We start from the raw sequence: 25485 nt of genomic DNA, 5'->3' as shown, positions 1-25485 counted from the left end.
CATTGTCATTTCTTGCCTGATTCACATGCAAATTTCTCATAAAGATGCAAGTTTCTCATAAACTGCATCTCAAAGTTTTGAAAGCAAAATTTGCCAGCAGTGGTAGCATCCTGTCACCTGGCATGCAGATCTGGGGGCTCACATGCCCGGGAGGGCTGCCAGGCTGTGCCAGACCTCCTCCAAGGGGTGCAGGCCCCCAGATCTGTGCCAGATGACAGGGGACTGCTGCTGCCACCACCTGAGACCATTGCTGGGTGCAGCCCGCACCCAAGACCAGGGAAGACAAATGCTGCTGCTGGCCCCAGGCGGCAGCCTCCTGTCATACAGGTGAAGATCCAGGGGCCCGCACCCCCAGGAGGGCTGTAGGGCTGTTCTGGACTCCTACTGGTAGAGCAGGCCCTGGGATCTGCACCAGATGACAGAAGGATGCTGGTGCCACCTGGCACCAGCACTGTGCACAGCCCATGCCCAGCGCCAGGCTCCATGGATCTCAGCCCAGTGGTGGAAGGTGGAGCGCAGCCCCGGCTCTGTCCGCCTCCTGCCACCAGGCTGAGCTCCATGGGGCCGGTGAAGCCAGAGTGCAGCCTGATGGCGGGAAATAGGCAGAGCCGGGGCTGCACTCCACTTCCCACCACCAGGCTGAGCTTCGTGGGGCTGGCAGAGCCGATTGGAGAGCAGCCCGGCAGCAGGAGGTGGGGAGCGGTAGGCCTGTGCTCCCCGCTTGGCTAAGCTACATGGTCAGAGCGACCCAGCAGAACCACTTGGAGTGCAGCCCTCGTTCTCCCCTGCCTCCCATCACTGAGCTGCTTCAAAACTAAAAAACATTTCAAATGCCTTCATTTTGTTTCATAGCTGTTTCGCTGCCTTGTTTCATTTCGCTGTTTCAAATTTGGAATGCATCGAAATGAAACACTCAGTGAAATTTCACACAGCCCCAATTGACTCTTAAGCTGTCTGAATACCAGTCGTGCCCCAGGAGGGGAGGGAGGAAGGGGAACTGTGTCCTGGATTTCACATTGTCCTATAAATCACCTTACTCATTAATCATGCTTTTCCGGCCTCAAATAATTCTCTCTCTCCCCTGGATTCTTTCCAAACTTTCCACATATTTCTTCAAGTGTGGAACCCAGAACTGGCTACAGTACTCAGTGAGAAACCTCACCAGTAGCAGAATCATTTCCCTTGATTTGCACATGACACTCCTGTTACAACCTGGTATTCTACTGAGGTTTTTTTTGTTTTGTTTCATTTTGGTTTTTTTTGTTTGTTTTTTTTTACATAATAGCACACTTTTAGCTCATATTCAGCTTATGATCCACTGGAACCCCCAGGCCCTTCTCTGCAGTTTTGCAGCCTAACCAATCATTCCCCAGAATGTGTCTGTGCATGCAATGATTCTGTCCCAAATGCAGCACTTTGCATTTCTTGTTGCATTTCATCAGGTTTTATTTTAGACTATATCTCCAGTCTGCCCAGGTCAATCTGGATTCTAGCCCTACCTTCCAAAGTATCTGAAACTTTACCCAATTTAGTGCCATCTTCAAATCTGATAAGTGTGCATTCAATCCCAGCACCTAAATCATTAATGAAAATGTTTGACAATACCTGACCTAGATCAGGGCCCTAGGGAGAATCCCACTTTACACCATCTCCCATCTAGACATTGAATCACTGATGACTACTCTGTAGTATGATGATCCAGCCAGCTATGTATCCATCTTACAGTACTTTAATCTAGCCTGCATTTCCTTAGCTTGTTAATGAGAATGTCATGCATGACTATCAAAAGCCTTGATGAAATCAAGGTATATATCACATGCACTGTTCTCCCTCCATCCACAGACCCTGTCACCTTATCAGAGAAGAAAATGAGGTTCGTCAGATATGATTTGCTTTTAATGAATCCATGCTGGCTGTTCCTGAACATCTCCAGGTGCTCCACAAAAATTCTTTGAGGATCTTCTCCATGATGATTCCAGGTATTGAGGTCAGACTGACTGCTATGAAACTCTCCAGATACTCCTTCTTTTCCTTTTAAAAAGACGAGCACAATATTTGCCCTTTTCCAATTATCTGGGACCTCATATGACCTCTACAAGTTGTCAGAAAGAACAACAAAAAGTGCTGAAATCACCTGAGCCAATTCTTTCTCTACCCTAGGGTGCAGGTGCATTCCATCTCACCCATTAGGAGACTTATCTTGAGCCTTGTTCAGGAACATTGAGGACCTTATATTTGTGACTACAAAAGTTAAAAAAGGCATTAAAATCTTTCAGCCTTTTCTGCATCATCTGTAACAAGTTTTTGTCCTGCATTGTGAAAAGGACCTATGGTTTATTTCATCTTCGTCCTACTTTTGACATACTTGTAGATCTGGTTTTTATTCCCTTATGTCCCTTGACAGTTGCATTTCAAATCATGCCTTGCCCCAGGTGATACTCTTATACTTTTCCATCAGTAATGACAGAGTTTCCACTTTTTGAAGGAGTTCTTTTTGAGCTTCAACTCTTTGAAGAGATTGCTGTCTAGTCAGAACAGTCATTGCATCAGGATAGCTTGCTCCTCCACCATAGAATGGTCTCCTTGAAATACAGCCAAGCTCCCCTAGATTGCTTTGCCTCTCAAACTTGCATCTCAGGTACTCCTCCCCATCTGTCCCCTTCCTCTTGTGTACTTGTCAGAAACTAGATGTTTTTCTAGAATTGTGCATCTGCTAAATATTTTGTCATCAATCTCAGACTGGTCCCCTGAGTTGGTTAAAGTCTGCTTTTCACATTCACATTCTCATCCAATTTCTCCCCATTTGCAAGCTGCAAGTTGGAAGATCTCCCCTGAGCTTCTTGGTACAAATGGTGGAGAGCCATCTAAAGTACACTGCAAAAACTTGCTGGATTGCCTGTGCACTACTGTGTTTCTCATCCAACAGAAGTCATGGTAATTAAAGTGCCCCATAAGAACCAGATCCTGCAATCTGGAAAGTTCAGTCAGTTGGTTAAAATTGTATCTGCATTTTCCCTACAATAATTAAGGGATGGACTACAGATTAAATATAGTGAGTAAAGTTTCAATAAATATTAATACACAAATAAGAAACGTTATGTATGCTCCATTGAGGCTAATGTGGTTATTCAAGCCCACATTTCTACAATGGATTCTGTAAGAAGAGATTCCTGCTCTCATTCAGAATTGACAGTAGACTCTATCCCTCTTCTAGATATTCATCAACCCCAAAAAGGATGTAATGCTGCCACCTTAGATATGTGTAGATATGCTGGGCACACAATATAAACTTGGTCACTAGCAGACCTATTACAGTGTGCCCAGTGGTCAACATTTCACCTATATCAGGATTAAGCATGCCAGAAAAAGATTACTATTCTTTGCTGCATTGCTTCATAAAGCAGTCTAAAGGGAAAACAGATACTCCCCCATTTAAATTAGCTTTCTGTCAAAAGACTTGCTCTTGGGTGCCTTTTTTATACGTAGTACAGGTAAAAAGCTATCAACAAAGGTTTCTTAGGGTAACTTTTTGTTTTTGCCTGTATCTCTTGCATCATTCTCCATCCATCTCTTTCTACAAACCAAGAAATGACATCTGAGAATCAAGTCTTGCAACAGTTTCTTGAATTAGTCCAGTATGTTCTTAACTGGCAGATCTGGCAACATGTACACAAAGGAGAGCTTCATGAAGCACTTGTGTAAAATACCAATTTTTGATATGAGAGTCTTTGAGAGGCAAATCTGAAACAGGTCTCCTAAATCATAGAATTCCATGGACAATATAAGATTGCAATCTGAATAAGAAAATCCTTGAACCTAATTATTCATTAAATTGGCCCCACTTGGAGAAAGTAACTTTTTGGTATTTAAGTGTTTTTTCCTTAAAGAAATGCAACATTTTAGAACCTAGTTCAGAGATTATACCTTTTATTCACTCAACTAAGAAATCACAAAAAAAAAAAAAAAAATCATTTTATGCAAGCTTTTGGGAACACATGCTCTCTCTCTCAGGCTCAGGGAAAATTAGGGATGGTAAAGTTCCCATAGGTAGAAAATAAACTGCATTTTTGCACAGAGGAAGTTGTAGATGGAAGTCTGTTCCTCTGGATCTATGACTGTGTCTTTGTGAGTTGCTCTTTGTTGCGCAGATCAGGCAGGACTCCTTCCCTGGTTGGGTCAGATGGCAGACAGGCAGAGAGGTGTAGAAATCTTTGTTTTTGCTCAGCAATGAAGTTTGAATCCAAAATTAGCTAAAATTCATCATCGTCCATGTTTCAGGGGTCTATTTGGTAGCCATGTTGGTCTGAGACAAAAATAAATGCAAAGCTCTAGAACTCTTGGTTCAGAGATGATACCTTTTATTAGACCAACTAAAAATTGTGAGACAAATAAATACGTGAATAAAAACAAACAAATCCATGAATAAGAAAAATAAAACAAAAAAAAAAATGTTCTGCAAGCTTTCAGGCTCACACACCCTTCCCCAGGCTCATGTGTAGGAGTACTGAAGTAGTTTTAGTTCCTGGGCTAATAAAATTGCAAGGGCACCTTAAACTGCACTGGAACATAACAAGGAATAAGAGAGAATAAAGGTGAATTCTCTCATTGAAAAAGAAACAATTTGAACAATCCCAGTGGTTTTGAGCTCTCTCACCATTTGACCCAATGAGTTAGCATCCAGTAGAAAATAACCTTTCCTTTTCTAGAACTCAAGGCTTCACCTTAGGATACACCTTTTTCTGAATTAAACAGGATAAAAGGAAAAAGGAGACAAAAAAGTAGACAAGAATTTAGGCATATGCAGTGGTGCAACTTTTAAAATAAAGATTCTTCATTATACTACATTATAATTCAGTAGTGAATGAACCAATACAGGCATTGGCAAATAAAATAAAAAAATTGCTAGTTAATACACCTACCAAAATAATGGAAGCACCTAAGAATGTTCAGTGAGGACCAACAGATATTACAAAAGAAATTATCAGTCCAACAGTAGGAAGCAAGTGACAATAGGATGCAGGTTAGGAACCTGCAGCAAATTTATTTTAATTTGTCCAGCTATAAATGTCATTGGCCTAATTGCCATATTGCTCAATTGCTTTTAAGCTAATAACAAATAAGAGCTGTAGGAAGCTAAACTATACAGAAAACTTTAAATAAATGAAATGTCAAAATGGTTTAATTCTTTCATTACATCTTCTTTATGTATAATTTTTTAATTATAGGAAAATTCTAAACTAACCAGAATAAATGCACAATCATCTTTATTTTTCTTGTACATTTTATCCTGAAAGGCCTTATGAAGTCAAACCAATTTTTCTGGGGCAATATACCCACTTCACAGAAAGCTGTAGAAAAGCAGCTACAGGAGAGCAAGAAGAAGTAGCTTGGCATCTTCAGAATTCACACAGATTATGCTGTAATTGTGCTTTTATTATGAGATCTGAAAAAGTCTTACACACTAAAATGCACGGGGATCCTCCAACTCAGAAGGAAGTAGAGCTAAATTGATTCCACCTATAACTGAACCTTTCGGTCATGAGAACTTAAGTATTCCTATCTAGATATCTAATGAGCTAAGCTACTCAAATGTTTAATTAGTTTTTAGGCACAATCATACACGTTTGGAATATATGAATACTTGTTCTCCCAGGAGTAAATCCCCTGGGAGTAATTTAACCCTGCTTGTTCCCAGCTTGTTTCTCCTAGGGCAGCCATTTTTTTTTTCCCCCCCAGAGTAAAAAAAACCAGAACAACTTACACTTGCAGTTTCAGCTAGGAGAGCAACAACTCTCCTAGGAGAAAATTCATAATGCCATAATTTATGTTATATAACTATAATAAGTCCTGATAAGGCACATTGCCAGGAATCAAAAGAATCTTACAGTGAAGAAAAGTTGAGTATTTCAGTGCCTCAAGGTCCTCTTGCTTGAATCCAGATTATCCTAGGGATGTTATGGACCCACAACACCTGTTTGTGATGACATCTCTCTCCTTCCCAAACTGTTCATAAAATTTTATAATTCATTTCCAAGCTCTTTTCAAAGAAACAGGAAAAATGATCTGGTTAAGACTTACCTTCTTTCCTAAGTCCTTTCTTGAGTACAGTCTAACTGAATAATCTTGAGCAAATCATCTGTGAAAAGGAAACACTGGTGTTTAGCTACATCACAGGAGTATTGGGAAAATAAATACATTAATGATTTTGTAGCATTTAGATACTGTGTTAGTGATGGCATATAAATTAGGATGCCATGCCATAAGAGACCACTGTGACCATCTATAAATATTAGAGATATTTTCACTCCTGGGAGGTTTTTTTTTTTTCCTCCATAGGAGGATCTTGGCAGGAGAAGAAAGATGGATTAAATAAAAAAAAGTTGACTGCTGGAGGAGCCAAGAGCACTGTATTCCTTTTACTCTACACTGAATGTCCAATCAGCTCTTAAAATTATTGCATCAAAATTAAGGAACAAAAAAAAGAAATAGTGGAGTTTATTAGGGCTGTGCAAAGCTTCAGTCCCCAATTTCATTTGGTGCAAATTCCGCCTGATTCGGTGGCTAAATCTCTGAATCCGAAACAAAATCAGAGGACCTTTGAATCTCTCCGAATTGAATCGGAACCCTCTAAATCGATCTGGAGAGATTTGGCTATTCAGACTTAGACACAGCTCTAAATGTTTTTTCTACATACCTCTAGGTAGCAGGCAGCTCGTGAATGGGTGCGTGGAGCATCCCACAGGAGTGCAGGGGGCTCCCCAGTATGCTCAGCAGCAGATATGGAAGTGGACCAGAAGCACTTCGGATCCACTTCTGCATTTGCCAGGGAGTGTGATTGGAGGCCCCCTAGCGCAACTCCCCCCCCCCCCCGTAAGGTTTGACCTAGAAACTACTATGCAAAGCCTAAGCAAAAGTGAATGTTGTGTGTCGAATGCCCATCTGCAATGATAAGGGGCAAACAGTCTTAGGTAGAGGAAGCTTGAAAACAAAAAACAGAATCAGAGGTACTGGAGCAAAGAGCTCATTAAAATACTAAAAATCACACCCTGAGGCGGGGAAGATATATGCTAATGGAACATATATGTACGTTAATGAGATACATAGCTAAAACACAGGTATAGAGACATGCTCAGTAAAGAACTCCTTGCATCACTCCTTTATAACCAATTAGCAAACAAGGATGCTTATGAAAATTCAACCTCTGGTATATAAGGGGCTCAGTATTGAATGTGCTTGTGCTTGTCTTGGGAGATTATTCTGCTTGCACCTTTTATTGCTAGCAATAAATCATTTTTATACTTTCACCCCTGGTATCTTTATTGGCCTTTGCATACCGGGCACGAACCCAGACTTGGGCTGGGGCCTAACAGTTTTTGGCGACCCAGATGGGACTGCCGTAGATAAGCTTTGCCCGGACTAACTGACGACCGGTTTATCTGCTTTTTCTTATCAAAAGTCGAGCGCGCCCCGGGATTTCTTTTCCCGGTGAGACTTTTGTTTCAGGAGAAGCTGGATCGCTGAGGCGGCAGTAGCCTAATGGTGCAACGCCATAGAGTGAAAGTATCAGTAACAGGCACCTGGGTGAGAGGGTAGAAAGGGCATAAGGCCTACCGTCAGTATGTCTGCCTGGGATTATCTCTGTAAGTATTCTGTCTGGCCCAAGTCCAAGACCAGTGATTTTTCCCCTGTGAGGACAAGGACTAAAAACAGATCCCTGGATCCCAGGTAGAGTCGGACGGTCAGAACCGGGAAGGCAGTCCTGAAATGGGTACTATTAACAGTAAGGTTAGCAAATGTACCCCCCTCTCTTGTGTATTGAGACATTGGGCAGAGTTTGGTGAGGATGCTATGACTAAGAAGAAAGTTAAATTCTTCTGTGAAACTGCATGGCCACGCTATCAGCTAAATGATAAAGAATATTGGCCTCAGGAGGGAAGTGTTAATTATAATACCATCTTACAATTGATTTTGTTCTGCCGGCAGAATGGTAAATGGGAGGAATTGATGTATGTGCAAGCGTTTATGTCTCTTTGTAGAGATAAAAAAGTTTTGGAGGAATGTGGATTGGGGGAGGGGGTTGGGATCTGTGAGATGGCTGTGGCTCGACCAGCTGCAAATCCTGTCCTGGACTGTCTGGAGCCGGAGGCTCTTCCCTCTGTGTTGCCTTTACCTTATCCTCTTCCTCCTCCTCCTCCTGATTCATCTGATTCCTCGTTGGCATCTGCTCTTCCTGCTTCTTCCCCCCCTGAGGCAGAAGTTGTAAATACTCCCCGACATAGGGATCTGGAACAGCACCAACCATGGCCGTCAGGTGTTTGGCAATCTCCAAACTCCCCAACTTCTCCTGATATAAGCCCGGGAGGAGGATGGAGAGTACAGTTAGAAACAGACTCCGGGGTTAAGGGAAAATATCACAGGGAATCTGATTCTGGCCGTGGGAAGGGAAATGGGGTATTTCCCCTAAGAGAACAAGTGGTACCCGGGCCTCTCGAAGATGACGGTGAGCCAACCTACCGTCGAACCTTTGTGCACATTCCTTTTAATACCTCAGATTTGTATAATTGGAAGAACAATAACCCCAGCTTGAGAGAGAGAATCCTGAAAAGGTACAGAACCAGTTTAAAACGATTTTCAAAACCCATAACCCAACTTGGGCAGATGTTCAGGCTCTTCTAGATATCTTGTTGACACCAGAGGAAAGGAGAATGGTAGTGAACAAAGCTCGTGAGTACGTGGAAAAGGAAATTATTGCAGGGAACCTGCAAGGAAATAGAGACGATCATGTCCCCATCCAGGAGCCAGATTGGAAACCAGACCAAGATATGACCTCCATCCGTGCCTATCGAGAATATATCCTCCGAGGATTGAGAGATGCTGTGAAAAAACCTCAAAATCTCAGTAAGGTGTATGAGATTCAACAGGAGGCTAATGAGACCCCGAGTGCTTTTTTGGAAAGAATTTACAATACTTTCAGACAATATACTCATGAGGATCCGGAGGATGCATCGAACGCTCGCATGGTAAATATGATCTTTATGGCTCAGAGTGCACCAGACATTAGAAAGAAGTTGCAGAAGGCAGACGGAGCAACAGGTATGCCTATTTCCCAACTAGTAGACATTGCTTACCAAGTATTTACTAACCGAGAAAGTGTTCAGGAAAAGAAACAGGACAAGAAAGAGGAGAGAAAGATAAAAATGCAGGCAGCCCTAGTGGCAGCTGCAATCACGAGAAAACCTAGAGATGAGGGATCCTGGAGACAGCCGCAGAGACGGGGTCCATTAGAGAAAGATCAATGTGCCTTTTGCAAACGAAAAGGACATTGGAAGCGGGAATGCCCTTATCGAAAAGTTGGGGAAGGTGAAAAGAAGAAAGAGGAGAGCAGTGGATTGTTCGCTTTTGGAAGGGATTCAGATTGAAGGGGACCGGAGGCCCGGGAGGGAAAGATAACCCAGATCCCAGTGTCCCCTGATGAGCCTCTGGTTAAAATGCAACTAGGGGACAGAGATGAATTGGTAGATTTTCTCGTAGATACAGGTGCTGCCCATTCTGTTTTAACTCAAAAACTGAAACCTTTAAGTAAAAAGACTGTGCCGGTGGTAGGGGTTACAGGGAAGGCAGTAACACGATCCTTCCTACAGCCAATGACCTGTAATATCGGGCAGGCCGAAGTTACCCATCAATTCTTGTACATGCCAAACTGCCCCGTTCCCCTTTTAGGGAGAGACCTCCTCTGTAAACTGCAAGCTACGTTGTCGTTCCAGGATGGGCAAATGTTTTTAACAGTGCCTCCTGAAAAGGGGTGGCATTTACAGGCTTGCCTTCTCGGCCTTCTCCAAGAGGAGAGTACACCGGATATTCCTCAACCCCTGCTCGATGCTGTTGTTCCATGGGTATGGGCAGGTCACCGACCTGGGAAGGCTAAAAATGCTGACCCTGTGAAGATTCAACTTTTGCCAGGGGCCCAGCCTCCATGTGTGAAACAATATCCAATGCGGATGGAAGCCAGGAAAGGACTGAAGCCGTTAGTTGAACGGTTCCTGGAGTATGGCCTTCTCCGTGAATGTACATCAGCTTTTAACACACCCATCTTGCCTGTGAAGAAGCCTAAGAGTAATGAATATCGTTTCGTCCAAGACTTGAGAGCTGTAAATAAAGTGGTTGTGAGTATATACCCGGCTGTGCCTAATCCGTACACCTTGCTATCTGCTTTGAACCCAGATCATAATTGGTTTACGGTTATTGATTTAAAAGATGCTTTCTTCTGTATACCGGTAGAGAAGGGATCTCAGGAAATATTTGCATTTGAATGGGAAGACCCAGATACTAGCATTAAGACTCAGTTATGCTGGACTGTTTTACCCCAAGGATTTAAAAACAGCCCAACCTTATTTGGTAATGCATTAAGCAAGGATTTACGCAGGCTAGAATTGCCACTGTCCTGTGCTCTTTTGCAATATGTAGATGACTTGCTTTTAACAGCCACCACTGAAGCGAGCTGCCTGGAAGGAACAATTTGCCTCCTTAATTTTCTGGGTCAACAAGGGTATCGCGTTTCCAGGAAAAAGATGCAGCCCATATCCCAGAAGGTCACATATTTGGGATTTGAATTACAGCCTGGTCAGAGGGCCCTGTTGCCTGAAAGAAAAGAAGCTATATGCCGGCTGGCACCCCCAATAACAAAGAAACAACTACGAGGATTTTTAGGTACAGTAGGTTTTTGCAGGATTTGGATTCCAAATTTTGGGGTTATTGCAAAACCTCTATGAGACAACACACGGAGATGAAAAGGTACTCTAATGGACTGAAGAGTGTGAGCAAGCATTCTGCCAGTTAAAGCAGGCTCTCATTGAAGCACCCGCCTTAGGACTACCGGACATGAGTAAGCCTTTTTCCCTTTTTGTGCATGACCGAGGTGGGGTAGCCGTGGGAGTCTTAACACAGAAATTGGGTAGCTGGCAACGACCAGTGGCATATTTTTCAAAAAAATTAGACTTTGTGTCATGTGGATGGCCTGCTTGTCTCCAGGCTGTTGCTGCTACCTGTCTGCTAATACAAGAAGCTGAAAAATTAACCCTAGACCATGAAATGATTGTATATATTCCTCATGCGGTACTTACAGTCTTGGAACAGAAAGGAGGGAACTGGTTAACTCCGGGACGAATGGCTCGATATCAGGCCATCCTCCTAGATAAGCCTGAAATAAAATTAGCCATTTCTCGCAATGTAAATCCAGCAACACTGTTGCCATCTATGGGTGACACACCAGATCTTGTGCATGACTGTTTGCAAACATTGGAAACTGTTTATTCTTCAACACCAAATTTGAGAGACAGACCTCTTGAAAAAGCTGACCTGGAGTTTTACACTGATGGCAGCTCGAGTATAGAGAATGGAATTCAAAAATCCAGATACGCTATCGTGACTGCACAGAATGTGATAGAAGCAGGACCTTTAAACCCATCTGTTTCAGCTCAAAAGGCTGAACTCATTGCTATGACTCGGGCTTTGCAATTGGCGGCCAACAAAACTGTCAATATTTATACTGACTCTAAATATGTTTTCCTTGTTTTACATGCTCACGGAGCGCTATGGAAAGAGCGAGATCTACTTGATTCAAAAGGAACAGGCATTAAACATAGCAAGCAGATAAAAGCCCTCCTTAAGGCAGTCTGGGAACCAAAAGAAGTAGCGATAATGCACTGCAAAGCTCATCAAAAGAAAAATGATGATTCATCCACAAAAGGTAATCGATTTGCTGATGCTACAGCAAAGAAAGCAGCTAAAAAACCTCAGACAGACTTGCTGCCCGAAGTAAGTAATCTGTTACCTCTCCTCCCAGACTTATACCAGCCTGTGACACCACAGTACAGGGAAAGAGACAAACAATTGATAAGAGAGTTTCAAGCAAAGAAGGGGGAGCACAGGTGGCTAGTAGCAAAGGATGGCCGCATTATCATCCCAGCTGCCTGGGTTCATGTGGTAGTGAAGAGAGCTCATCATGGCACCCACTATGGACCCAGGGCCCTGATAAGGTGGATCAGTCACTATGTAACTGGAGTGGGATTAAGAGAGGCTGCCAAGAAGGTATCAGAGACATGTGAGGTCTGCCAGAGAAATAACCCAAAAGGAGGGAGAAAAGAAACTTCAGGACATCAGAGAATAGGCAATGGGCCAGGAGAAGAATGGCAGGTGGATTTTACTGAGTTACCCCGGCAACAGGGGATGAGATATCTCCTTGTCTTTGTGGACACTTTCTCTAATTGGGTTGAGTGCTTCCCATGTCGGACTGCCCAAGCCCGAGAGGTGGTCAAGGCACTCCTATGAGAAATCATACCTCGCTTCGGACTTCCAAAAGGAATAGGGTCAGACAACGGCCCACATTTCATTGCACAAATTACTCAAAAGGTTTCTGAGTTCCTGGGAATCAGCTGGTATTTACACACCCCTTGGAGACCCCAGTCCAGTGGAAAAGTGGAACGTAGGAATCAGACCTTAAAAAGACACCTTGCAAAGATTTGCCAAGAAGCTCGACTCAAATGGCCAGAGGCCCTACCCTTGGCCCTGTTGCGAGTAAGGGTCGCACCACATTCTAAATTGGGATTAAGCCCATTTGAAATAATGTATGGTAAGCCTTACCCTCTGAGTCTGCCCATGAGTACTGAACAACAGTTACATGTTTTAGGAGAGGGAATGATTAGAGAATATGTATGGTCTTTGGTTTCTGTTTTGTCTTCCATTCATCAGCAGGTACGGGACTTGCTGCAGACACAGAACCAGTCTCCTACCCCGGAAAAATCGATTATTACCTGGAAGTTACGCTCTTGTGAAAGAGTGGAACGAGGAACCACTTCGAGCCAGAGGGAAGGGCCCGTATAGAGTACTTTTAACGACCCCGACGGCAGCAAAGCTCGAAGGAATCAAGACTTGGATACATTCCAGTCACCTAAAGCCGGTGGCTGAACCAGAACAAGAAGAAACTCCTGCAAACTCCGGGACCGGAGGCAGAGAACAGTGGAAGGTGGAGCCAATAAGGGACTTAAAATTCCTATTCAAAAGAAAGGAACTTTGAATAATTTGTCAATCTTTGATCAAGTTTTACAAGCCTTATTATGAAATTGTTCAAGGTTTTAGTGTGGGGCACCCTAATTTGTCCACTCCTACTTATAGGAGGGGAAAATCTTTTACCACAAGAATTTGACCCTCAGGAAAATGTCTGGATTTATCTGGCCCGGGAAATATTAAATAGAACAGACCTCTGCTTGGCAGGAGGGATCAATGCTCATCTGGTTTTTACCTCATGCTTAATTGCAGTACCTACCCCTTTGAAAATTTTACAGAATTATACTATGCTGAAAGATGTAAAGAAGGAAAATACATATCAGGATATATATAAGTGGGGGACTATTGTAAAAGAGAAAAGCAGAGACATGTTTTCTGTACGGGTTCAGGCAACAGCTAATGCTTCTGAATGTTTCTTAATAGTGAATTGTACCAGTAATTGCTTTAAATTGAACCAAGGTACAAAAATCTTCTGTAATAAGACCAGTCAAATATCCTATGTATATACACATACCATCCTTCCTCGAGGATGTTTTCTGGCCTGCGGGAGAATGATATATTCATGCCTTCCAGCAAATGCTACTGGGGGACCATGCACCATTGCCCGGGTAACTGCAGCTCTTCCAAGGAAGTCTGACCTAATGCACACTGAACAAACCCCTCTTGGTGGGAGGTTTAAACGAGCATACACTACTCTCACTGCTGATTGTGACGAGAATGATTCCCCTGGACTATTATCTAAGGCAGAATACATAGCATTAGCTGCATCTATGGTGGGGGTTCCAGGTCTTGCTGTAAGTAATAGCAGAAATCTTAATGCAGTAGCCTGTGTTTTAGCAAAAGGACTAAATGCTACATCTCGAGCGCTCTCAGCCTTGAATGCTGAACAAAAACAACTAAGGGATGCTGTCTTAGAGAATAGAGCCACTATTGATTATCTCTTGTTACGACACAATCTGGGGTGTGAAACCTTAAGAGGAATGTGCTGCTTCAACCTCACTGATAATTCTGTGCTAATTGAAGACAAAATTGGTGCCTTACAACGATTGACACAGACATTGAAAGAAACATCTGGCTTAAACTTTTCCTGGTTAACTTCCTGGCTTCCCAATTTTGGATGGTTGAAGCAGTTGTTTTGTATGGTTATTCTGTTTTGCTTTATAGGGATTATGATCTGTTTCTGTATCCATTGTATACCGGTTTGTATCGCATCTATCTTCAGGCCTAAGGTAAATCAAATGATTTTGCAAAAAAAGAAAGCTGAGAATACTAGATTTGTGTTAAGTCAAATTGAATGGAGCAATCATAATTAATAATAATTATAAATGCTCCAGATGAGGGAAATGTAAGGTTTGACCTAGAAACTACTATGCAAAGCCTAAGCAAAAGTGAATGTTGTGTGTCGAATGCCCATCTGCAATGATAAGGGGCAGACAGTCTTAGATAGAGGAAGCTTGAAAACAAAAAACAGAATCAGAGGTACTGGAGCAAAGAGCTCATTAAAATACTAAAAATCACACCCCGAGGCGGGGAAGATATAGGCTAATGGAACATATATGTACGTTAATGAGATACATAGCTAAAACACAGGTATAGAGACATGCTCAGTAAAGAACTCCTTGCGTCACTCCTTTATAACCAATTAGCAAACAAGGATGCTTATGAAGATTCAACCTCTGGTATATAAGGGGCTCAGTATTGAATGTGCTTGTGCTTGTCTTGGGAGATTATTCTGCTTGCACCTTTTATTGCTAGCAATAAATCATTTTTATACTTTCACCCCTGGTATCTTTATTGGCCTTTGCATACTGGGCACGAACCCAGAAGTACTTCCGGTCCACTTCTGGGTCTGCCAGGAAGCAGGCAGGGGGACCCCCACACACCCCTCTGGCTTGGGGATAAGCAGTGGGGGGACCCAGGGTGCCCCCCTCAGACCCAGACTCCTCAGACTTGCTTTAACACTGTAGATATAATCAATAAAACATTGTCCAACTGATCACTGTCTGTCTCTCTTTATAGTGGTCTTTTATTTTACTTGTGGAGGAACATGGATTTGGGGGTATTTTACAGAGTGACTTTGGGATTTTATTTTATTTTTTTCAATCAGGGATTTTTTCCAGAATTCCTGCTCAGGAGGCCAGTGGCAGGACCCTGCCTGCTCAGAGCTGGCGCCTCAGACCCAGCTGGATGTGGTGGCCCTCCTGGCCAAACGGGGCCAGGAGGACATGTTTTGACAGTTTAAAGCAGGCCACCACACCCAGAACATCTTCTGGGCAATAGCTGTCCAGATGGCCAGGCAAGGGGCACATGTGGCAGTAGTGCCGCACACAGGCCAACCCTGTAACCACAGCCCACTGGCAGTTGGCCCAGAGGGGAGATGCCTCTACTAGCTGTGCAGTCTCCATCCAGGTCTGGCAGGTGCACAGCAGGTCACAGCCAGGCAGCAGCCCCCACTGCCAGACTGCTGCAGTGGGTAGAGGGTGCAGGGAACCCTCAGGGCTGCTTCAGCAGTCCAGCTAGCACAAGGGATAGTGTCCCCAGGTACCAATTGGCTGGGGCCCAGAAGCTCCTGAGAGTGAGTAGCCCTGAGCTACTTGCCAGGGTGGCTTTTTATACTGCTGGGGACAACACAAGTACTGGCCCTGGGTTCTAGCTCCCCTGGCTGCTGATCCAGGAGGATCCAGGCACGGTTATTTTGCCCCAAGTAGCACAATTTGCTCCACAACAAAGAGTGCATGTCTAAGTACATGCGCTGAGGCAAAAAGCCCGGCTCAAATTTGCACCACTTCTATTTGAGCTGCTGCAAGCACATGTGCTTGCATGTCTGGACACGTCCAATGTATCCAGGAAGCATGGCATCCCAGAAAACAGCCCAAGTGAGAGGCAGCAGGCCATGTCAAAGTTTCTGTTGCCTCACCCAGACTGTCTCCTGGGATGCCACACTTCCTGGACACAGTGTTCCCAAGGGGACTCACTCTGTGTTGCACAAGGTTAGGCCCCAGACCTCTGCAGGGACAACAACAAGACTGATAATTCTATACCATATGTAGTTTTTAAAGTAAGTTCCTGTAAATCAAAACTGTTGTTCAAAAATCACAAGCTTCATAAAGATACTACTAGCAGGTCACTGTTTGCTTCAGGTACAAGCTACAGTGCTCAGCCAATAGCTATACCCAAGAGAAAAATAAAATAGGAAGCTAAAGGGGCAGAGTCTTAAGTTAGACACAAATGGCAACCATCTGGGCAGCTGCATGGCATGTGCCATGTCTCTAGGCATGCTTTTTTTCCAGCAAAGAAAACAGCTTCCCTGGTTATAACCTGTACCCAATTTGGGCACATTGGGGGCTCTGGGGGGAGGGAGAGGGAGTGTTTTAGTTGAGAAAATATGTATTTTAATATTTATTCATTCATTCCAATGCTATAGAAACCAAATACTAACTCTGCACAAAGTACAGCATGATTATACCATTAACATTTTTTTTTTCAAGTAATGGATTTATCATTTCTACTAACACCTATAAAATCACCTAAGTAACCTAAATCAACTAAAGGCAAATACATAGATTGTAAGATGGGAAGGGTCCTTGGAAGATCATCAGGTCCAGCCCCCTGCACCAAGCAGGAAAAATACCTGGGGGTCAGGTGACCCCAGCAAGGTGGCTGTCCAGTCTCCTCTTGAAGATTTCCAGGTAGGCAATTGCATCACCTCTGGAGGAAGCTTATTTCAGAGTCTGGACAGTCTAACTGTGAAGAAGTTTTTCCTAATGTTGAGCCTGAATTGGTCTTCCAGGAGTTTCTGGCTATTACTCCTGGTTTTCTCAAGGGTGCCCTGGTGAACAGTTGTTCACTGAGCCCTTGATGTACACCCCTGAGGTAGCAGTTTACCACCACAAAGTCCCCTCTCAGCCTTCTCTTTTTTAGGCTGAAGAGTCCCAGGTCCTTCAGCATTCCCTCATATGGCTTGCCGTGCAAGGCTCTGGTCATGCATGTGGCTCTTCTCTAGACTCTCTCAAGCTTTACCACATCCTTGTTGAAGTGCGGCACCCAGAACTGGATGCAGTACTCTAGTTGGGGGTTTCAACAATGTTGAGTAGAGTGGAAGAACCACTTCCTTGGTTTTGCTGGAGATGCAACGATTGATGCATGCCAGGGTATTATTTGTCCTGCTGGCAACAGCATCACACTGCCAGCTCATATTCAGACAGTGATCTATTATTATCCCCAAGTCCCTTTTGTTCATGGTGCTAGTCAGTTCAGCACCACCAAGCCTGTAGGTGTGTTGGGGGTTGTTCATCCCCAAGTGGAGCACTTTACATTTCTCAATGTTCAACTTCATCTGGTTCTGACTCGCCCAATTTTCCAGTTCCACCTGTATTTGTAGCCTGCCTGCAAAGACCATATTTTCTTCTTTGACGAGCAACAAACTATTTAAAAACTTATGTAAGTGAGCCACATGGTTATATTCTGTATATGTGGTTGGATCACTACTCCAAGTGTACTGCCAGTGAACTTCCATTACCATATTTTAAAAAGTTCTTTTGTTAGGAGTTTATATCTTGATCAAATTCTCTACCTCATTTAAAACACATTGTACCATTTGGTTTAATACACAGAAGAATGTCTTCCACCAGATTTTAGATGCATTTTGTGATTTATAAAAATCTAACTCTATGTTTTCAGTCATGCCGGCAATGTATCCCTCCTTTGTACTGATACAATTATTTCTTGCACTACTACACCTTCAATTTATAACCAGATTTTTTGTGCTTAAACAAAAAAATGCCACAGAATGGCATGTTTACATTTAGTTTCAATGAAAATGCATGAAGGTTGTTTTCAAGGCCTAAAGGACAGATAACAAATGTACTTGAATATTAAATCGTCATCAAGGAGGACGAGGGTTTTAAGTGAATAGATTAAAGCTGCATCAATATTGAGCATGGAAATGCATTAATTGTCAGTGCAGGCTACATGCACAATTCCAGAAATATGAAAACCCATTCCAGAATTAGGGCCTTGTTACATGTTTTGCTCTATGTGGGATACACACATCTCCAATTTCTCCAGACACCAGACACTCACCAAACACCCTTAATTCATCAGGTCTCAGACTCACTAGACCTAAGCAGTCGCTCTTCAGACAGAGGCCTCAAGGCACACACCATTCCTTACACTCCCTCCCTGCCCCCCTCCCCCCCCCCCCCCAAGTGGACCACAGACTTCAAAATTGCCCCGCATTCACAATGCAATCACATCTAAGGTATCTGTCACTCAAACACTTATAAAATTGGCGTGTTCATCAATCAACATGTTGAAACAAACATCTTACCTTTCACAATTCTAACCAATCATCATCCACTCTACCTCAAGGAATAGTGGTCTCCACTTTTGGCACCTACTGTGCATGCTAGTATATGCATTTAGGTTAGCCCCTCCTGAGAAGTAAAAAGTTCACTGCAGAATCTTGACCTATTGCACATGTGCAGGACTTGAGCTTTTAACATTATACCAACACCTTGGATAAGCTAGGCCAGGGAATGGGGCACCGTGTACTCTACACTGCAACCTGGCTTGCTGGCATGTGCTCTGCAGGCTGTTTGCGTGGGCCTGCACCCCTGAAGTGGGAAGGTCACACTCTCAAGGGAAGGAGGGAGAGTTGGCTTGGTTCCACAACTGCCCCCTGGGCAGTAGAGTTTAGGGGTGGACAGTTTGTCCACACAGAACAGGAGGGTGGGGGAGGGGACATATCCAGGTTAGTCTTTTAGCATTCCAGGATTGTCTCATCTGTGGGGACTGGCTACATATTAATGGAACATGATCTGGATAACCTGGATCAAAATAAACTTATCCTGAAGTAGACTACATTTAAGGCACCTACACTGTGGTTAGAATTAGTTTTAGGTGTTAATGGGTGGACGTTGAGGGTTAAGAGCTCCAGGAACCCTCTAAAATTAATATGCAGCAAGGTCCTTATATGGACATCAAACTTGCCTTTATAGGGTCTCACTCTGTTCAAACAAGGTACATTTTCTGGTCATTTCAAAGACAGAATCAGAAAGCCCTCATATAATTTTGTCCATTTAGGAAAAAGATTCTCCAGATTATCTCCTTAATGCATGAGCAAGCATGCAGAATATTTCTGCTTCACAAAAATGTACTAAGTACATGATTTTCTTGAAGGGAAGAGGGGTTTATCTAAACCCCAAGTCAACTAGCATGTATTCTGCTGTGAATAGCAAGTGCCAGCTGGCACGAGGTCAACATGAAGTTTTCCCTGCTTAGTTGTAGAAAAAGTGCTATGCACATTGCTATACAATAGCCACTCTTACAGAATCCTGGTCTTAGAGCACTTTGCATTTGTCAGCACCTTTACTCTCCTTTATTACACCAGTACCAAGGCAGACTCTGGTCTCAAAAACTCAAAACACAAATCTACAGCTGAAGACAAAAAAGGAAAAAGCAGGCAGAGCTACTTCATTGACCCCAGCAGAAAAACTCATGCAGTCTAAAGCTGCAAACAGGCATTTAGTTCTATTGGTAAGAATTTCAGCTAAAAGTAGCCCAGAAGCTGGCAGGTATCCAGGTTGTAGCTGTATTGGTCTAGAGGCAAAAGGAATCAGAATTCATGGAAGAGCTGATATCTTTTATTAGGCCAACTAGATTTTTGCAAAAAAATTATATTTTTATAATTGCAAGCTATTGGGCACAATTACCCTTCTTCTGGTATAGGGGAAATATTGTACAAGTTCTCCAGAAGCTGGAGCTTACATGCATTCCAGTCCCCTGCCTAGAATGCTACGCAGGTGAGTTCTTCAGCCAGGGGGCATTAGGGACTGCTCCCTGGGTCACCCTTGCCCACTTCTTCATAGCTGGACCTCTTCCCTGCCAGGGAAGATGCAGGCTATCAATAGGCAGCCCCCTGGGTTTTAAATGTCTTCATGTGCAGCCAAGATGTGATCTCCAATTGACCTCTTCAGTCATCTCTGGACATATCTATGACTTCCCTATTTACTAGAAGACTGTTATTCTCATATCAAGGGAATGGTGCCACCACCAAGTCTCTTCCTAAACCTGAGGAAAGGAAATCAAATATGTTGCCCAAATAGAAGTCAAACTGGGCACATTTACATAAGATATTTATTGTGGAGCAGCCTAATTAGCACTGCAGTAAAGTCTCAATGGCTACATATTTGGCCTTATTAGGTTGTAAGAAACTAATCAGCTCCACCACAGGTTAATACCTGCAAATACAAGTATTATCCTACAGCATAGTAACACGTGTGTAAACAGTGAGGGGCCTGGCTGGGACATAAAGGTGTTTCAGTGCTATGTGCCAGCTAGCCCAGCACTGGAGTACCCTCATGCCCCAGCCAGCCCCTCCACAGCATGTTGAGTTGGGTCAGAGCAGCCCTGAGCTGGCAGGGTGACCCCCCAGGCCCCTGCCAGCCGGAGATGCTCTAACCCAACTCCATGTGCTGTGGTCCTGTGTACATGTTCAAACATGGCACCTGAGAGTGATAAACTCCAGCGTGATATACACCAGTTTATTTCTCCATGCTAAATAGCATGTGTAGATGCACCCACTGACAGGCAAAAAATACTGAGCTGGGAATTAGTACTCTCTGGTAGAGGCATGAGTGAAAAAAAGAAACTTAAGATACATACAAGTCAAAAGGGTAAAGATAGTATAAATGGAACAGCAGAAGTACTGCCTGAAGGATATATACATAAAGTAATTTGAGGATCAGAATAACTTTGCCTAATGGAAAAAGTGAATTGAAGAAAATTAATTTGAAAGCATGTTTACAATACTTGGGATAGGAAACTTTGTATTACTGACACTATCAGTATTAGAAACAATTCACTTATTACAAACATGCAGCAAGCCTTGGAAAAAAAAGTCTAAGAATCTGTAATTTTGACTTGTTTCAGTTTGCAGAACATAATGGGATTTTGAAAGGCTCTTGAAATGATAGGACAAGTGATGAATGGAGCAACCACTATTCCTTTTTCTTCGTTCAGACAGCTCTGCAGATTTGCTAAAATTAGTACAAGCCTCTCCGTTGGCACATTAAACACTCAGTCTAACGATGTAAACCTGTAGCATGCTTTCATGTATCCCATCAGCTCTTGGAAATGTGATCCAAATAAGTGTCTCTCTCCCCACTTTAGAGAGAAGAAAGAACTTCTTACATTCCCAGGTAGTGATACCACGCCAAGCTTTATATATAGGTTCAACTTTGTGCTGGTCTCCCCCTGCGCTCCCCGCCACCTTTTTTTTTTTTTTTTAAAAGAGTTGAACCATTGTACCAACTGCTAGCTCAAAATTGGCACTTAGAAGTTGAAACAGTAATATTAACTTTCCCAGGTCAAACCACCACTTCCTGTGAAAAATTCCCATAGAAAGAATTGATTAAAAGAGGGAATCTTTCTCCTCTTCCCCCATAGAGATTTGCTTGTCATTTTGTTGGAGGGTTTTGATGGAATTCTTGTCACTCATGAAAAATAGAAAGGGGTTCTTAGAGGTTGTGTGTCAAAGTGGGTCATGCTAACCTTGAAACTGTCCTATGGCATTATTAAATTTTATTATCTCACTTATATGTCCCATTTGTATTGCTCTGAACATCTTCATCCTCAAATTATAATGTGAATAGACACCTTAATGCCAGAACTAATGGCTTTACTGAATGACAGACCAAAAAAAGATGTTAGGGAATGTATTCAGGCTAATACCATCCAGCCTTCACAGGCACTGCTCTAACCTGTAGCTATTCACGCACAATGTCCATTCGCCATTAGAATATGAACTGTGCCAGAATAATCACCAAGTTCTTTCTACAGACTGTAATGAAAGTACAAAAAATAATTCAAGTTGCTTTGGTATTATAATTTTACTCAATTAAAATACCACATGTAGCCTTCAGAGAAATACATCCTGTGCAACAATTTTCATTGTTTAATAGTTCAATAATAATACTATGACTGACTAAAGTTTTATGTGGCAATATAATGTAAATTATAATCTTTATGATCTATGTATAATATCTACAGCACTGGATAGATGAAGTTACAAAAATTATATTGAGGATGATATACTGTTTTCAAGGGCAAGACTTCCTGTTGTCTCTCTATGAGGGACAACAGGAATTGTACATTAATTAAGATGGAGACAAAGGACTTTGGAAGGTTCACACTTCAGGGAAGTGATAGGTAATTTAATATGCCAGAGTCCTCCTTACAGGACTAAAAACGGAAGTCCCTTTTAATATTTGATTCTACTCCTAGTGTTTTCAAAATATCTCACATATTTGTGTTCACTTACAGGGCAAGAGGTCAGGGACTAGGCAAGTATCCTAACCAGCTTTAGGAAATTTTATCATAGAAACAGTAGTGCAGTTCATTACATTTCAGAATATAGACATGTGGTGCTGGGGGGAAGAAGGGTACAAGCTAGCTATGCTAGCTTTTCACTGGCTTTGGCAGGAAAAGCATGGAGCAAGTGATATGTTGAGCTGGAGACTAGATTATGACTCCTAACTTCAAGTCCAATTTACACTAGCACTGGAAGCATACAAGTATTCACACTTATAAGAGAAATTTTCCAAGTAGATACCTGGAAGATCTTTTCTTTTTTTCCCCCCAAAGGGGGCATGTTTCCCCTGAGAGAGTTAACGCTTTTATGTTTGTAATTTCTACTGGGAGAGCAAGTCTCCCAATAGAAATACAACACCTGTACGTAGCCACTATAACACTAGATTATGACAAATTTATACAGACTGCAGAACCACAGCCTGCAGTCACACCAGAACAAAGAATCGCGCTGTATTCAATGTTAAGATATTGTGCTATGTCCCAATTTGATATTACAGTACATCCACTAATACAGACAGTGACCCTCCTTTTTCTCCTTACATCAGGCTACAGTGGCACACTGAAAAAGAAACCCTTCCTCCCTGAAACAAAGAAAAGATATGCTGTTTACTGTATAATCACAGAAATCCCACAAGGAAAATTTACTGCACTATTAATACTGGATACTTGACCAAAGCCCATTTACTGTTGTTCAATTTGATGCATTCATTGTCTTGCTACAGAATTCTGATTTCAACAGATCTGACTTGTAAAAAATGTCAGAATAATGTATTGTCATTTTCCAAGACCAGAGTGACACTTAATATATAGTTTATTTTTTAACTAGAATGACCATAAGGAAACCTGGAACATCTGGGACACTGCCCTCTCCCTTTGCCCCACCCCAAGTCAGCAGCACAGCTGTAGGCAGTGGCAGAGGCCAAAAGACAGGGGCATCAGCACAGTCTGGCACAGAGGTATAGCTGCCTAGCACATGCCATGCCATTCTGCCAGGATATGCACCGCACCCCTGCAATTGCAGGACTCTCATTTTAATTTTTGCCAAACAACCAGCAACAGCCTTCAAAATCTAGGACTGCCCCAGGCAAACTGGGATGATGGTCATCCTATTTCTAACTAACCAAATGACAGAGAAACTCTGATTGCTATCCTTGCCATTCAGGCAAGTGAAAAGTTCTTAGATTTTCCCTAGGGACCCCTTCTTCCAGTCCAAACCAATACACATGTGCAGTCTTCAGAACGCTTTCTCCAGAGCAAGTCTGGAAAATAAAGACCTGATGATTTTTTTCATTTGCAGGAGTTTCAACTGGAGTATAATTGCACTACTTCAGCAGAGTTGCTTACAATTCACAACTAAAATGAATCAGAAAAGAATCAAAACACAATGTCTCATTATATTAGCTGAAACAATTAAGCTTTAGCAACAGTCTTGAGTAACAATACTAAAGATAGGGGATAACATGAAAGCAGTAAATTTAATAGGAGAATAATGGAAATCCACTGGCCTTTGCTGTGAAAAGACAATTGGACATATCGGGTGTTTTGAGGTTTTGTTGTTGTTGTTGTTTAAAAAAAAAAAAAAAATCCATGTGCTCCAGGGGTCAGGGAGGGCCTTTAGTTAGAGCAGCTCTTGGGACCATTCTAATTAAAGTGCCTGCAGCATCTTGCGTATTCAGCATCCCGCACTTCAAAGTGGCAGCAGGAGCACTTTAACTAAAGCTCGTTCAGCGTACCAATTCACATGCTCCAGCAGACTCGATTAATCAAGTCTGCTTCGACATGTTATTACAGAGCATTGGAGCAGGCATCCCACACATCTACAGGCACCCATTTTGGTATTCTGGCTCCACTCCTGATATGATAAAGGGGTATGTGATATGTCTGGTCCCATGATAAATTCTTGCTCCACCTGGTGAATTTTTCAGATATACTGCTGGAACAGAAGTCTGAATGACAACATAGTTTAAGTGTCACAAGTCAAATCTGTTGCAACTTGATCTTTTTTGGCAGGAAGCCTAAGAAAAACCATCATCGAAAAGAAATGCACTTCACCTACCACACACTCCTACAAGACTTGCATCCTTTTAGATCAAAAGCTTCAGACATGAAAAGCTTGTTAGCAATGCCCTGTTCACCAGCCTCTTTTCAGAGACTTCAGCATATGTCTAATCAAAAGATCATCCATATAAATCAGACTTTTCTTTTTAATTGTAACATCTCAGTGGGCCTCTCTTATAAATATTTTAAATGCATTAAACAAGTTTCATAAAAGTATCACCTTGGGCCTTTTAAACATTTCAGAATTTAAAATGTGAGACTTGCTTAGTGCCAGAGTCTACTTGTGTTTTATGTTGGCATTTCTCAGACTGTTGACATTGCACACTTTCATAGGTGTAATGGTTCTTTATCTTTCCTGGCTGCCTGCCATGATGAAACATTTCTGAACAGCAGCGATTGCCATCTTTGTTTGAAGCAAAAGATATGGAGGCAATGAATTGTCAGTGGTTTCAAATCATCCCTGGATAATTCATATCACTTGCTTTTTTAGCAGATATTCAACCTAAGTGATCTCATAAAAATTCAGATTATATCTTGGTGGATATAGGGCATCTCTGTACTGTCAGGTGAGATTGCAGATACTTTTTGCAATGTTTTAGCCTACAGTCTGTCACTGTACACTATAATGCACTATCAGTGACATGTGCCATAAGAGAATTCCTTCAAGGCCTTGGTATACAACAAAAAGTATTCTCCACAGAAAGCTTGGGCACTACATGTAGCTAAATCATGATGATTTAACAGCTGTTTATCTAAAGCCTGTGTGTTACTATGACTATACTAAAAGGTATAGCCTGGATTTTGCAGGACAGTAGTATCCAAGCAGTTAGCAAAAACCTCTTCATAGTATGCACCAAAATAATCTGGCCATTGGTTTCATATGACTTGAGTTTTCAAAGGAAGAGTAACCTAGATTTCTGACTGGATGTTCTGTTGCTGCTGACTTGCATATCTTGCACTATCCATAAAGAAATGCATTTCGTAATGTGAGGA

At 42.4% G+C, this 25485-nt stretch overlaps 1 long non-coding RNA gene across 2 annotated transcripts in view; it reads right to left on the bottom strand.

Annotated features, from left to right (window-relative positions):
- Positions 1-25485, bottom strand: part of LOC106738174 (uncharacterized) — a 64342-nt gene that overhangs the window by 2401 nt on the left and 36456 nt on the right. For both annotated transcript variants that reach the window (XR_009463504.1, XR_001372779.3), the window contains exons 3-4: positions 6079-6136; positions 4655-4739 (exon numbers count right to left, since the gene is read on the bottom strand). This is a non-coding gene — a long non-coding RNA (uncharacterized LOC106738174). The remainder of the gene's footprint in view (positions 1-4654; positions 4740-6078; positions 6137-25485) is intronic.

This window comes from Alligator mississippiensis, chromosome 7 (assembly GCF_030867095.1).
Source record: "Alligator mississippiensis isolate rAllMis1 chromosome 7, rAllMis1, whole genome shotgun sequence".
In the NCBI taxonomy this organism is placed as follows: domain Eukaryota; kingdom Metazoa; phylum Chordata; order Crocodylia; family Alligatoridae; genus Alligator; species Alligator mississippiensis.
The sequence above is the reverse complement of the archived record's forward strand: the minus strand, read 5'-3'. Positions and strand labels throughout refer to the sequence as shown.